Source organism: Bombina bombina, chromosome 3, assembly GCF_027579735.1.
Source record: "Bombina bombina isolate aBomBom1 chromosome 3, aBomBom1.pri, whole genome shotgun sequence".
NCBI lineage: Eukaryota > Metazoa > Chordata > Amphibia > Anura > Bombinatoridae > Bombina > Bombina bombina.
Genome location: NC_069501.1, coordinates 735,054,301 through 735,070,740, shown reverse-complemented (window position 1 = coordinate 735,070,740; position 16,440 = coordinate 735,054,301).

Genomic DNA, 16,440 nt, shown 5'->3' with positions numbered 1-16,440 from the left:
AAATGTGGTAAATTAGAAGATTCTGTTTACTTGCAGCACATATATACCACATATTATTGCCTCACTTATCTCTATTAAAGGGACATTCCAGCCAAAATTGAATAGAAGATTTTTTGTAATATAGACGTATTAGCAAAAATGCTCCTAATAAAAGTGATAGCTGTTTCAAAAGTGTATTTTATACGCACCGTGCACCAACATTTTAAACACAGCACTTGCTCATAGAGCCTAAGGTGCTTGTACCATCTTGTAATGACTCAATTTGATCATTGCTGACATGGTTTCAAGCCCCACTTGTGCTCTGAGCAGCTGCAGTATTTAAAATTGGTACACTGAGAAAATTTAACTATGCTACTCATGCACGTGCAGAGAACATTGCTAATGCTTAACTCTTTGAGTGCTAAGCACTTTCCCACCTGGGTGCTAAGCTGATTTGAGTTTTTTATGATCTGAGCCGTCGTTAGCACCTGACTGAGACAATTTGCAACGGCTCAGAGCCATTGTTAGCACTCAAGGGGTTAAACAGTGATAACTTTTACTAGAAGCATTTCTGCCAATACATGTATGTTGCAAAAATGTTTACATTCAAAGATGTAATTCATCTATTTGTAATTCAATTTTGACCGAAATGTCCCTTTAATATTTGTATAGGAAGATAATGAAGCAAAATAGATAAGAGTACCTAAATGCTTAGTAGTTTCAAAATGTATTCTCTATTTAAATTATGAGAATCTATTTTTTTGTTTTATATCCCTTTAAAATAAATCACTAGTTTTTGAGAAAAAAATTCATTACTGTTTATATTAGAAAAATACACTTTCTATAATAAGAATTTTAGAGAAACTATTTCAAATTAGTTGTTATTTTGTTCTTTTCTAAAAGATTAATTATTGTAAGCATTACCAAACAAAACTTCGATGGATAGGAATGTAGAAGAAGCAATTACTTTTTTTCTTCTTCAAATTTCATGCTTCAATTGTATTTCATTGTAAAAGGAATATTTTCAAAATAATGTATTACTGTTTGTATTGTAAAACAGGATTTGATTCTTGTGATTGTATTAAAATGGTAAAGAATCGTTTTTCCCCCCATCATTTTATACTTATGTTGTAATTGAATCTTTTTATTTTCTTTTTGTTTTAGAATTTAAAAAAAAAAAAATCTTCACACAAAAAATATCATCTACTTTTATTTGATTATAATAAAAAAACTATTTTGAGTCTTGACTAGACATATTGAAAATCTCAATAAAAAATTTAAACACATTACAAACGTCTGTTTTTTGTACTTTTTTAAATTACATTATATCTCTAAATATATGTTGCTTCACATATTACAACAAAAATGTATATATTAGTTTAAATGAACATATGTTTTTTTTTATAGAAATGTAACCTAAAAGTTTAACTTTTAAAAATTATACACTTTCTTCATATTACTACTCAGCAGAGTTTGTACACATATACTGTCTTGATGCCTTGAATCTTAACCTATGTAGTTTGACCATATCAGAAGTGGATGTTCGAGGAGTAGAGGCAATGTTCGTGGCTACTGTATCTGAACGTGATTGTCAGTCGCTACTCACTGTTCCTTGGATCAACTGCATTAATATTGGTATAACATGTTCATCAGTTGATGATTCATATACACGTTTAACCTTCCAATCTTTTTTTAATTTTGAAAAGTAAAGCCTTTATTTTTCACCAATATATTCACCCACAGCATCACTACATTGCACATCTTTATCAAGATTTCTTTCTGCATTAGCATTTTGAGAAAGAATTGCCAACTTTGTTCGAACCTCCATAGCATCAATGCGAAAGTGCACTCTTTTTGGTCTATATATTAATACTTTGCTATGAAAGACTTCCAGAGCTCCTGTGTGACAAAATTCTTTCAAGTACTGAAGGTCTTTTAAAATCTGATTATTTGTAATTACCATACACAGATCTGAATATGTATTTGCTCCTTTTTGTAACCAGATACGGTCATCTAATTCATTCTCTGGCATAGTACAGTGTAGACATCCCTTGAGATATTTTCCATTTTCCCAAGTGTGACAGTAATATGATATAATATTGATGTCCACAATTCTTCTAGGATCATACCATTGCCTTTTCAATAAGCTGTTGAAAACCAAAATTGTTTAATTATTGCTTGCACCCATGGTATTAAATCTTTGTTTTGTTTCCTTTTGGCTATTGTTATTAGTTTTTTGGTTAAACTTTTGGCATAGTGCCAGATGTCAAATTAGTGCTGTATATGGCTATATTCTTCCCTCATTATTTTTCTTATTGCAACATGACGGTCTGTAGCAAAATATAAAATTTTCAGTCTATCATTGATGATGTTATTTAGACATCTACGGAAACCTTTCTTCTCCATTGCAACTGAGGAGGTGCTCTCAGTTACCTGAGTTGTATGGAAATCAATTATTTTTTTTACTTTAATCATCCATTATAGTATATATACAGTACTTAGCCGAAAAATCTGGGCTATCACACTGTCCATCACCTGAAAGGAAAAGTGGCTGTTATTTTTGGATTTTAACTGTATTTATTTCCTCTTTCCAAGCCAAGTCTACTGCCTTAAATATATATATATATTTTGAAATACTGCAAATGTTGAGGATGATACAAAAGGTATGCAAAATATTTTACAAAAATCAAGTATTTTACTGGTTATTCCCAGATAACAAAATTGAGGCACAGGAAAGGGCATTACCTGCAGTTATTTTTTTCTATATATGGCTTACCTTGCCATAATTTACTTTTATGACCATAGACACACTCCCCATATAAAATCAACATTGTACCAATAACTGTTTATGTTCTTTCCAATATTTCTCCATTACAATATGGCTTATGTTTACATTTGAGATGCAAAAATAAACTATTTAAACAATTTTCAAAAATAATATATTTTCTTTCAGTAACTATAGTGGTTTCTATAAAGGAGCTATTTTCTGAGATTTCATCATTATCAGAGGATTCAGTAAGTGGTATACTGTATATTCTGAATCATATTTATCCGTGTAAAAACTTGATAATGTTTCATTTAGTGGGGATATTGCTGGGGACAAAGTCATATTTTGAATACATGACTCTTGATCTTGTACCATTGTTTGCTCCTTCAATACATTCTGATCAATCTCTGCATTATTTTCAGCTACAATAGGTGTCGTAACATCTGAATTTGTTGTTTCAGTCATAGCAACTGCAATTTCACTAACATTTTTGGGTTTATATAAAGGTTGCATGTTGTATCCCTTAACTTCACTCATGAAATATTCATAAGGACCTGTCCCCGTCCCTACAGATTAATATTTGATGAAAGAGGTTTTGCTTATACTTTTAGTTTCACCTTTTTTGTAAAACTTTTTCAATATTGGTGAAATTTTATTTGTAAATTGGTTGTCAAAAATATTTGTAGAAACATCCAAAATAAGTGGCGTTGTTCAAGGCAAGACGGCTCTAAACTTTCTCTTTATTGACTGTTTTTTATTATTTTCATGAGTTTTACTATGCACATTTAGGGGCTGAATTATCAAGCTCTGAACGGAAACAGAAGTTATGAAGCAGCAGTCTAAAGACAGCTGCTCCATAACTTGTCCGCTTGCTCTGAGCCCGCGGACAGAAATCAACCCGATGGAATACGATCGGGTTGATTGACACCCCCTGCTAGCGTCATTACACCAGCTGTTCACAAGCATATGTTCACAGCGTATGTTGTCAGCATTTATTGATGTGTGGCGGACATGATACGTTACAACATATTATGTCCGCTCGCAAATTAATAAATAGACCCCTTAGTGTTATTGTAGGTCTTGAAAGAGTAATAATATCTCTTGAAACACTTTTATATTCAATATTAGAAGAGGATGGTTGTGAAATATTGGATTGTGTAAATTGAGTTGAAAGGATTGAATCTACTGCACTTGAAGGAATAAAATTATTTGAAGTATTATGTCCTTCAAAATCTAATAAATGTTGAGATGTTTGGCTGACCATTGTTTCATCTGAACATTGTATTTTTTTTATTTTTTCACCATTAATTTTCTTAGTAAACAATTATCAATTGGGATGATGCTTCGAGCTAAAATAACATTGGTGGATTGTTTATAAATTTTCATTGGAGGTTCACAAGTATGGAAAGATATTTCTCTAGTAACATCACATTTTTATTAGGGATATAAATGTCTCTTTCATTAATTCCATCAATAGGTATTATACTCCTTGCAGATATAATTCTAGGGCATGTTACAATAGTTTTAGATGGTGGTATATTTTTTCAATTATTCAACTTACTTTCTTCAACATGACCAAACACTTTTGCTGTATGTGCATTACTTGTAGTCTCTGAATTGTGACACATAATTGGTTATCAATTGACCTTGATGGAAAAATAGAGGGTACAGCATTTATTTTGAGTTTTTTCCGAGACCCAACCATTTCAAAACTATCTTCTACAAAATGAAGAGAACATACTCTGTATGTGGTATTTCGTTGTTTCTGTATTATTAATCTTATTAATGCATCTATAATATGAAAATGATCGCCAGTACTCTCCAAACATATTTTAATTCTTCCAGGGGAGTTAGGAAAGCAATGCATGGAAACATCAGACATCTTTTTATTTCTATGTTGTTTGGTTAAGCAACCCTTTATAAAACACCTTGGCATCTGCAATATCTTCAAGAACAAAATGTATATAAATATAAAGGTATATAAAAGTAAGAACTATTATTTTAAGAATTTGATATATCACAGAATTTTAAAGAATTTTTAAAAGTAGAATTTAAAATTTGCTCTGTTCTGTTGGTATCCTTTGTTGCTAGAACACACACATACATACTTACACACATACAGTACATGACAAGACATGACAAGTGACGTCTATGTGTAGCCCCTAATCACAAGATACAGAAATTTAGTGCAAGGGACAGTGTACACCAATTTTCATATAACTGCATGTAATAGACACTACTATACAGAAGAATATGTACACATACTGATATAAAAATGTAGTATTAAACTGTTTTCAAAACTTACTTAGAAGCTCCAAATTCAGCAATGTTGAAAAGGTTATATGGAACACCCACTGAAAGTGGTTATATAGCAAAAATAGCAGACCCCCCCCCCCCTCCTCTGCATAAGAAAAGACTCTTTACACAAACAGGAGCAAATTGGAGTAGGTATACATCAGTATACTTCTAAAACTTTGGGACGTGGTTAGGAGTCTGAAATTTTGCGCAATGTTGCTTATAACATAAACATAAAACTAATAATTTTTAAATTACAAAACCTGTATAGGTTATAAAAATGGATCACCTCCAAATATTTATGAAAATAAAAATCTAGTGCATAATGTCCCTTTAATTATTTCTCCAGAGTCTACGTAGGTATGACTTTCCTAAAAATTATACTAACACAAGTACAAGGGACATGAAACCCAAAATGTATTATTCATGTTTGAATATACAATTGTAAAAAAACTTAAAACATGTAGTTATAAGTTTTTTTTAGTTTATGTTTTTTTTTTAAACAAAGACAATCTTATTACTATTTATATTTGTCAATATATATATATATGTATATATATATATATATATATATATATATATATATACTGTATATACATATATAGATACATACTATATACACATACTGTATGTATGTGTATATATATATATATATACACATACATACAGACTTATAAATATATATATATAATATAAATACATTTATATATACACACATATACTATATTTTTGTATTTTGGTTTTGTGTATACATAAGCTTCTGACACGCTCTGATGATGTAATTTTTAACTGTGCATGTGTGCAATATGAGTGCTCCGGTTAAAAAGTTCATGAGGCTCAGCACCGCTCGTATTAATGTATGCAGCATCGGATTGGCTTCAGAAAGGTAAAGAAAACTGGGCAGTGGAAATAAACAAAACTACTAATAGATATATTAAAAAAATGGCTACAAATGTATAAAACGTGTATATTACAAATGTTGTTAAAATCTAGCAAAACTTCATCAACCAACACATAAGTAATAAGGCTAGAATATCCCTTTAAGAGCCTCTCTCTCTGGAACTGTAAAATTACTCTTGCCAAACCTGGTCTGATCTCTGATCTATGTTTCTTAAAATCTGCTTCCACACGATTGTAGAAGGTTTCTTAAACTCCACCCCGAACCTTGGTTAGATAGAAAATGGATGGAGGTTTGAAGCCCACACTTCCTCTGATCAGACCAAAGTTGTCTTTATATGTGTCCATTTCCAAATTTAAGAGAGACAAATAGTCTTTTGCTTCATCAAAAGCTACATCACATTGGGCTCCCATAGTCAGTGGAGACATATCGCTCATATCATCAACTGGCATTTCATTCTGTTTTGCAAAATACTTTTTTAATGTTACTTTCCTAACAAAACAATTTAGATCAATGATGGTTTCAAACAAATTAAAGTTACAGCTTGGAACAAATCCCAAACCCAGACTAAGAACCTCTGTCTCTGATTTATTAAACATCTCTATAGTGAGATTAATTATTGTGAGACTTTGTACTTGTTCTTTAATTTGACTGTTCTCAGACCGTATCTTTTGGTCACTTGTACGCTTGCCTCTCCTTTTTCTCATTCTTGTACCACCCCTATTCCCTGTTTTGCTGTAATCTGCTGAAAATCCTGCCGCTCTGTATCTGTTTTATTATCTTGAGTAGTACCTTGCTTAAACATTCCTGGGATTTTTTTCTTACCACCATCTCTCCCTATGTATTGGGTGGATGAACCTCTGTGGTATTCTCTACTTCCCTGTCTTGTGCTATACTACTTGTACTTCTTATCTCTCCCAACTCTTGATGTATGCCCTGTGTTCCCACTGGGCAGTAAAGGGTCTTCATGTGCCTGATCTAGTATGGCAGAAACTTTTTCATCAACATCATCAGTCTATGAAAGATCTGTTTTTAGAAAAGGAAAGGGAAACATGTTTATTCCCCTCTTTGTGTCCCTTCTTTTTATTATGACGTTTGGCCTTATTTCTTCTAGGCTGGTTACTGGGCCATAGGTATACAATGTTATTCTTGTATTCCAAAAGGTCCCTGGCAAGTTTCTTGATTTTAAGAGAGTCAATATCGCTTTTAATTGCTGTTACTGATTCACTGAGTACCTCATCCAGCTTTTTATAATCTTTATGGTCAAGAAACAAATTATGATCCTTCTGTAACTCTGTAATATCAGACCTTAATTGCTCCAAGTGTTCTTTTTTTGTGTGTAATCAACATCAACATCAATCTCGATGAACACTCAGATAAAATAGAATTCCATTCTTTAATAAAGTCCAGATCAGTTACGGGAAAGGTAGGAAACTTGTTCATTCTAAGCCCCTGTGGGATCATTTTAAGCAAGATATACATTTCCATTAAACTGATATCCTACAAAGCCTTGTACTCTTTAAGCAGTAAGGTCTCCATTTTTTGGAAGACACCAATAATTATTGTTTTTTTGGTTTAGTCTGAGAGTAGCTCATCTAAAGATGGTCTCATGTGTTTGATATCACTGATGGCCTTTAAGGAAAATGGAACACTATCCATGCTGTGGGTATGCACACTTGCGTACCTTCAGAGAACAGTATATATTCTCTTTGTGGATATAAAGTGCCTTATAAGCAATAACAATACTGTTCATTTCTTTGATGCTAGGGATAATTGTAATGAATGTTCATATTATGCAGTGGATATGGGGATGCAAGATGGGTACAGCAAATTGAGAGAAATAAGGATCAGACTTGAAAAGTCCCAATAAACAATAGTAGCTGTCAAACCATATCTTGCAAGAACCATAGTAAAAATCACCCTTAATTACCTCCTTTCTCTTCTCTGGTTCTCCGTTTCTTAAGTAATAAAAGATTGGCTAAAAAAGCCCTTACCGGATCAGCTCCTGTATTTTCTTTTTCTTGTGTCTAAGTCTGGGGCTGTTTCACAGCCATTGTTTGAAGTCCGAAATGATCCTCTCTGCTCAATGCGTTTACTCACTGGCGCTTACACTTGGAGCTCTGGGTGAGGTCATCAGCACTGGACCCTCACTGCGGTACAAATACAACAGGCTGTGTCAACAAATGCCGTTACCTCCTCTGGACCAGGGAGCTACCGGGAGAGTAGTGGAATCCACTGGCGATATCCTCCTTAGCATCTCCACACTTGGCCAACCACAACTGACTCCCTCATGTCAGGAAATACTTGGAACAGAAAAATATTTGTGGTGCTTCAGGATTGTGCTCAAACACTTTATTATATTTACAGCAAGGATACAAAATGTAAAACATACACTTGCAAGTGAAGGAAGTGCTTGATGCTTTTCAGCTTACGCCGTCATCAGAAGCCTAAGGTATGTTGTACACCTGCAACTTTTAAAGGGCACTTCGCCTTCCTGATAGGTTCACATCATGATCACATGTTTAGTGCTAATCAGATTAAACCTTTTCCTACCATCCTATATCTCATGGCACCTATAACAAACAGATATAACCAGATATCTTTTGCCAGATATAACAAAACATATATTAGTAGTAGCCAAATACACCTATTTTTGTTGATATAAAAAGAGAAAAGAAAGAAATTGTATGCATATATAGGGATTATGTTTTAGGAAGGTGCAAGGTAATGTCAGGACAATTGTCCAGTATAATTCACCATTTTGATATTGCATATTAATCACATATGTCTGTGCTATATAATATAGGGGTACAAATGATCATGTGTATTTACTTAAATATTCAGGTACACATACACATATATATTATTTTTCAGTGTTACTATGTAGCTAATAGCTAGTGCTGCTTGTCAGTATATAATTGCTTACTGTAAAGTTTTTGTACTTTATCAAAATAATCCATGTTTAGTTACTATGATATTCAAGGTCCCCAACATAGATGCATGATTCCTATCATCATATTATTGGTATAAATATCCACAAATATCCCCATGTTTTTTATACATGGTTCCAGTAAGTCTCTTTTTCTATAAACATTAGTGGGGTTCAACCCTGGTTAATGGTCAAATCGAGATATTGACTTGTTTTTCAGAATATATTTATAAAATACATATTTGTCTGTTATATCTTAGTGACTTAGTAATCTGTAATTAGTGTTAGCCAATCATTTCTGTGAACCTAACCTTATCAGTTGGGGTGGAGTTAAGCATTTTCCATAAAATACACACTCACCCACAAAAGGGGGACACAGGGACACAAGCAGATGGCACAAGGGCCCACACTGAGCATGCATGATGACCACACCCTGACCAGAGGAGATGGGAGGCTAAGCTGACCAGATAGACAAGTCAGGATAATGGCGAGAGAGAGTCCTCCAGGGGTAACCTAAGAGGGTCTATTTACACTGAACCCCAGTCAAGGATCCCACAATGTTGATAAGTATGAAACAAACCCACATGAAACAGTTTTATTAATATGGTTTATGTTCTTTACATTTATATTCAAAGTTTTATTATTGAATCAGGCGAGTTAATCAATTCTGGTTTGCCCTTTATAGTCACTAGTGTTTTTGTTAGGTAATTCCTGTTAACCTGGTCTTATCTGTCGACAATAACACTGGGTCATTCAGGAATCTGGTAATGATATAATTTTCTTATGGTTTGCCAGGATTATTAGTTTACCTGATTCTTGCCAGCTATGCTGAGAATTTAAATAACAAACATTTCTGTTTCTCTATTATACACGCAAGCTACTGCAAATAAAATCATTTAGTCATTGTTTTCATTAGTTTTAACCTGATAATCATTAAATTATTGTGATGATGTATGCTTATTGATTTGCTTTATTCAAATATTGCTTATTATTTCCAATAATTATTTTAATAAACTAACTTTGCTTATTGATCTGGTCTCAGTTTAATTAATAGACAAATCAGAACTAAAAGGATTCAGGTTTTATATGTATTATCCTTTGCAAATGATATAATTCAGAGTGTTATTAAATTGCACACATTGCCCCTGCAAAGTTGGTAACCGCTATTATATATATATAATGAGTTATATTATCAGAATGATATAGAGGTTACATAATATTTATTGTGTCTAAACACATAATACACTTTGCGGGTACACTACTGAAATAATAATAATAAAAATAATAATAATAATAATAATAAGGATAATATTTACAACAGTAAGATGTCTCATAACTTATCAAATAAACCTCCTACCTTCTATCCCATATATCAATGCACTATCAATAAACCTAGCAAAACTTGTTTTCCTCAATATTCTATTGGTCATAGTTAGATATCCTAAGTCTCTATGTGAACATGGAGAAGAATAGTGTGTATAATTGCAAATGGTAACCTGGAGGATACAGAATGGGGATTTATAATGCTTATCTCCAAACAATATATAAATCTGCTTCCGTATTAAAGCCTTGGAGCAATCTTGTCTGTAATGTAAAAATCCAGAATGCTTCCCTCCTTACCAGAAGCAAATCTAGATTCCCTCCTCTCTCTGTTAAACAGACTTTCTCAATCACTTGCCACTTGAACGATTTGACTTGACCTATGTGTTTATCAATAAAATGTGCAGCTAATGCAGAACAGGGGGTGGAGGTAGAGATATCTTTAAGATGTTCTATTATTCTTACTCTCACCTCCCTAGTTGTCATACCCACATACCGCATCCTGCATTCTTCACATTGAATCAAATATACCACATAGTGGGACCTACAGTTAGTACAGCTTGCAATGTCATAAACTTTCTGCGACACATAAGATTGAAACTGCTTAGTAACCACAGCATGTCCCAAGGCTTTGTAATTGATATTGCTACATTTATAGTGTCCTTTACACATAAGCAAATTACTTCTGTCTGACTTTTTTTGTGCTTACTACACTAAGAGAAAGATAAATACCTATAGTGTGGTTGTGTTTAGAAACAGAACAGCATCCTTCATTCACCATATCGTATACATCATTATCTCCTTTGAGAATAGATAAATGTTTTCTCACTATATTAGTAATTTGTCCATATTGACTGCTGTAATTTGTTATGAACGTGAGTTTTTCTTTATTGTGTCTTCTCCTTTGTTTTCTGTTGTCAGACAACAAATCCTTCCTATTCAAATCTGCTACCTGTGTAAGGGCTCTATCTATAACTAGCCTAAATATGCTTTTACATGTTTTCCTCTACTTGACTGCAAAGGGCTACAATGCACTTATATATATACTGGTTATTTACACATTAAACGGATTATATATTCCTGCTGTGCCTGCTGTGTGAAGTTTTTGCTGGATACGGAACCCATCTGTTTGGATCCTTCACCACTTGCTATTGTTTGTTTATTTAGCAGTGCACCAGGTTGTTGCTGCTCTGAGGAGTGCCGTTTCCACTACGCCATTTATATATATATATATATATATGTCTATATATGTGTACATATGTATTTATGGTATTATATGTCTGTGAATACATATATACACAAACAGACACGATGAACCCGATATCGCTCGCACGCAACTATTACTGCACCACTCGTAATCTAGCCCATAATTGGCACCTTGTGGAAGTAGGAGATTTTTACAATTAACTGCCTTGTTTTATTACAGGTGGGTTGTACATGCCAGCGTCTCCATGTGGGAGAGACTTTAATTGATAATACAATCTAGCACTATACAACGTTACAAAGTAATTGCAGCTACAACTGTTAACTTGGTTTATTTTGGATTTCTAGTTACCATTAATGTTTTTGAAATGCTGTGATCAACATTTAGGGGCCGATTTACCATCTGTCGGACAGACATGATACGCTGTAGTGATCATGTCTGCCTGACATCGCTGAATGCCGACAGCATAGTTAACGGCTTTTGCAATGCCGCCCCCTGCAGATTCGTGGCTAATCGGCCACTAGTAGGGGGTGTCAATCAACCCGATCGGATAAGATCGGGTTGATTGCTGTCCGCAGCCTCAGAGGCTGCGGACTAGTTAGGAAGAAGCGGTCTTAAGACCGCTGCTTCTTAATTCCTGTTTCCGGCGAGCCTGAAGGCTCGCGCAGAAACAGGGCTATTAGGCACAATACGGCTGATAATAAATCGGCCCCTTAGTCTCTGTTTAAATCACAATTTATCACACAAGTTAATAATTTTTCAATGTCTATGCCTAACTATGCTTTCAACACTGAGGAAACTTACCTTTAGGTTTATATGAATAAGTATAATGCAAATTTCTATACCTAAGAAAAGCCTGCACATATTGCACTTCATTTAGTGAATACAGCCTTGTGAGTAACCACTTGTCAGAAACCTTGATCTTATCAGAAATTTATCTTGGATAAACTGCACCATGAGGCGCTCTTTTTTATATCTTTTTTATATGGATAAGAGCTAATATGGGCATTAAAGTCAACTGCTCTTTTCATTACAATTGTTTATAATAGTTATCGTCCATTAGAAAGCTCATGTGTTGCCTCTCAGTGGGAACTAGAAGGTTGATATGGGTGAAATATATCTCAAATGGCCAGTGGTAACCTTCTCTCTAACATAATCTTGAATGCATATGTATGTCAAGTTGCTGCTTTAATTGTATTGCAAATATTACTCTTATACAAAATCAAACTCTAAGCATTTGAATAACACTTAAAAAAGAATTCAGCAGAGTATCGTTTTTTTGATAGTTACCCTTATAACCTTTTCCTCTTTCACATCTTCAAAGCATATTCTCTGAAATGGTCAATGTGTTAGAAGCCCAGTGTATGACAATTGTTGATATATTGGACATTGGTGCTTATTGGACATTGGACTTATTTGTTAAATTTAGACAGAAACATTCAAAGCACAACATGAATTTGCAAGCTCACAACTCTACACAATTAAAAAGTATCAAAATAGAAAGTGCAAAGCATGCATATAACGTTAAGAGCAAGAAATGAAGTCTAAAGTAAATGTAAATACAAAGTACTAAGTGTAAATGCAACAAATCTCATGTCATGCAGTACTGTATTGTACTGAGTTTGTCTCTCCTTCACATCCACAAATGAGGGAATGCTCCTTGGAAAGATACAGCAAAATGTGCCTTTCTAGAATTTTGTGAAGAATCTCACGGTGCCTTAAGATATAATAAGCATGCTGTGTGCTAGGGAAAGGGGTCTGAGAGGTGAGCAAGGACTGGTGTCTGAGGTACAGGGGGCTAAGAGGAAAAGCAGGGCTATGTGTAAAGAAAAAAGTGATGAGAGGATAAGGAGGAGGCTGTGTGTAGAGACATGAGTGAAGAATAAGAGGGTATGAAGCAGACTGTGAAGAGAGGAGGTTGTTCAAGTGGCTGAGAACGGATATCAGGGATCTGGGAAAAGGTTGAGGAGGAGGCTGTGTTTCAGGAGGGGGGGATAAGAGGATAAACATAAGATGGTGTGTGAGGGTTAGTGGTATTGATTGAGAGGGTGAGTAGGGTGTGAGGGAGAGGTATAGAACCATATAGGGTGATTTCACTAGTAATTCCATTGATTATGTCTATAGGTGATGTCACTGATGATGTCATCAACAATTTTATGTGTGATATAATCAGTGATGTCACTGATGATGGCATTAATAATGTTAGTTCAAGTTAGGAGTTTCCTTGCTTTTATACGTTAGATTGAAAAAGTAAACTGGCTTTAACATGTTTTTGGACACACACACACACACATACAGTATACATACACACATATGCTGTATATATATATGTGTATATATATATATATATATACATATACATATATACACAGTATATATCTGTTAACAAAATTTAAACTAGCTGATCATAGGTCAACTTGACACACAATCAATTGCATGTACCATTAAGTACATATATATGTGTACATGTAATGGTGCAGACCCATATATTATTTAACACACTTAAAGGGACACTAAACCCAAAAAATCTCTTCTCTTCCATAATTCAGGTAGATAATACAATTTTAAACAGTATTCCAATTTACTTCTGATATCTAATTTGCTTCATTCTTTATATATCCTTTGTCGAAGAAATAGCAGTGCACATGGGTGAGCCAATCACACAAGGCATCTATGTGCAGCCACCAATCAGTAGCTACTAAGCCTATCTAGATATGCTTTTCAGCAAAGGATATCAAGAGTATGGCACAAAATAGATAATAAAAGTAAATTAGAAAGTTGTTTAAAATTGCATGATCTTTCATGGGTTTCATGTCCCTTTAAGGTAAAAAAGAGAAATAGATACCTGATGAGTCCTAATAAACCCATCTAAAAAGACAGGGAATTCAGCACTCTTAATAAAGTATGTCAAAGACAAATTAAATAATCAAAAATACAAAAAAATAGAATATATATATATGTATATGTACAGTATATATATATATACCTGTATATACTCACACTGTAAAAGACTGGAAAATGAATGCCTCCACAGAACAGAAATAGGAAAAAAGGAGAAAAAAAAAATCACATACATATCAACATACAAATGAAAGACCGGCAACATTTTTAGTACATACTCCCTTCCCGTGTTTCACGGCTATAAGGAACTCTGTTTACTATACAGTATATACTCTCTAAGGATTTCAACTGTATGCTGTAAGTTCCATGTTGCCTGTATGAGCATGGATGCCGGTGCCAGCAATATGTACTGATTTCATCTATTGAAGCTGGACGGTGTTCTAAAATAAGTCTCGACTTAGAAGAATGCGGGATCTGCGTCACTTCCGGTGATGTTAAATCAGCTGTTGGAGGTGTGTGGCACTCACTGCGCATGCGCAAGTCGCCCAACCTCTCAAAATCAGCTGTTTCAGTAGCAGCAAAGGGTTGAGGTATTATATGGAGATTAGACTTTATTGCGCATGCGCTCCACACACACCCCACACATGCGCACGGCATCAGAGGGTCCAGGATTTATACAGCCAAATTGCCTTCAGTGCGCATTCACGCAGTGACGTAAATGGGGGTGAAAAAAAATACAATTTAAAATAATATGAAAAATATGTGAATCCCAAATGATAAACACTTAAAGTATAGGGCAGATTCCATTAAAAAATCTCATGTACACAAAATCGGTTGTGTCTGCATACAGTGATCGGACCTAAGGTTTATGGAATGAACCATTTACAGATTTAAATTTTTTTCATTCCAGGTCCGATCACTCTTTTTTCATTGCCCAGGTGATACCTCCCTGTTTATGCTGGTGGGTTCTGTGTGCAGTAGGGGTGTAGTTGGTAAAGAGCTTTCGGCTACCTGATGCATATGTACCATAACAATGGGTTTTGTATTTGCCTACACACTGCAGTTTCTAACAATCTTTATGTGACCTGTCTTTCATTTGCATGTTCTTATGTGTGTGATTCTTTTCTTTTTTCCTATTTCTGTTCTGTGGAGACATTCATTTGCCAGTCTTGTACAGTGTGAGCATATATATATATATAAAAACAATTCTAATACATTTTTGTATTTATGATGATTTCATTTGTCTTTGCCATACTTTATTAAGAGTTCTGAATTCCCTGTCTTTTGGGTGAGTTTATTAGGACTCATCAGGTATCTATTTCTCTTTTTTACCTTAAGTGTGTGAGTATATCTGTTAAATCACAGATAAAAAAAACCTGTATAAAACTGAAGGAATACACCATACTTTTCTGTTATAGCCTTTGGGCTTTGTTCCACTAAAGCATTATTATATTTGTTTAATTTCCTTTTGGAATCTCTTTTTCCACAGGAAGCCAAATATGCTGCAATTATTCTCATAAGAAAACATCCTAATGTTGTATTTATTTAAGCACTAATTTATTTTAACAAAGACAAATGATCTTGCCACTTCACAGAAAAAAATAATAATTAAAAAAGCTTCAACGATGTTTTTAAAACAAAAAAATAAAACAGTAAATAGAATGTTTTAAATTATTCTGCATGAAAAGGCATTTTCTAGTCACACATTTAAATGCAGTTATTGGGATCTAAAAACACTCATTATGCAATGCAACTTATATTTAGGACACCACTAGGCACTGGTCCCTCTGGGGCAGATTTCATGTGGCATCCAGAAGCCTAGTTAATCCAAGGAAGCTGCAGCCAGCATCCAGCACTGTATATGATTGTCTTATGCCCACAGCAACAAAAAGAAAACAATACAGCAACGGTGCATTCCCTTATAAAGCAGGGGATATGAGATTACTAATAAAAATACACAAATAACACATCCACAGATAACACACATTTCTCAATATTAAAAAGTAATACTTCTGGGGCGGAGCTTAGCCACGGACTGAGATGGCAGCATTATTCTAGAGCTCCGTAGTCCCTATAAAATTTCGCCCAAAATTAACGTTCTCACAATAGCTTAATTAAAAAATAGGAGCACCGGAGTGGTAAAGAGGACAGCTGGGACCTAAAAGTGAAATCAGCGTGTAAACTAAAGAGCCGGTCTCCACCACTGT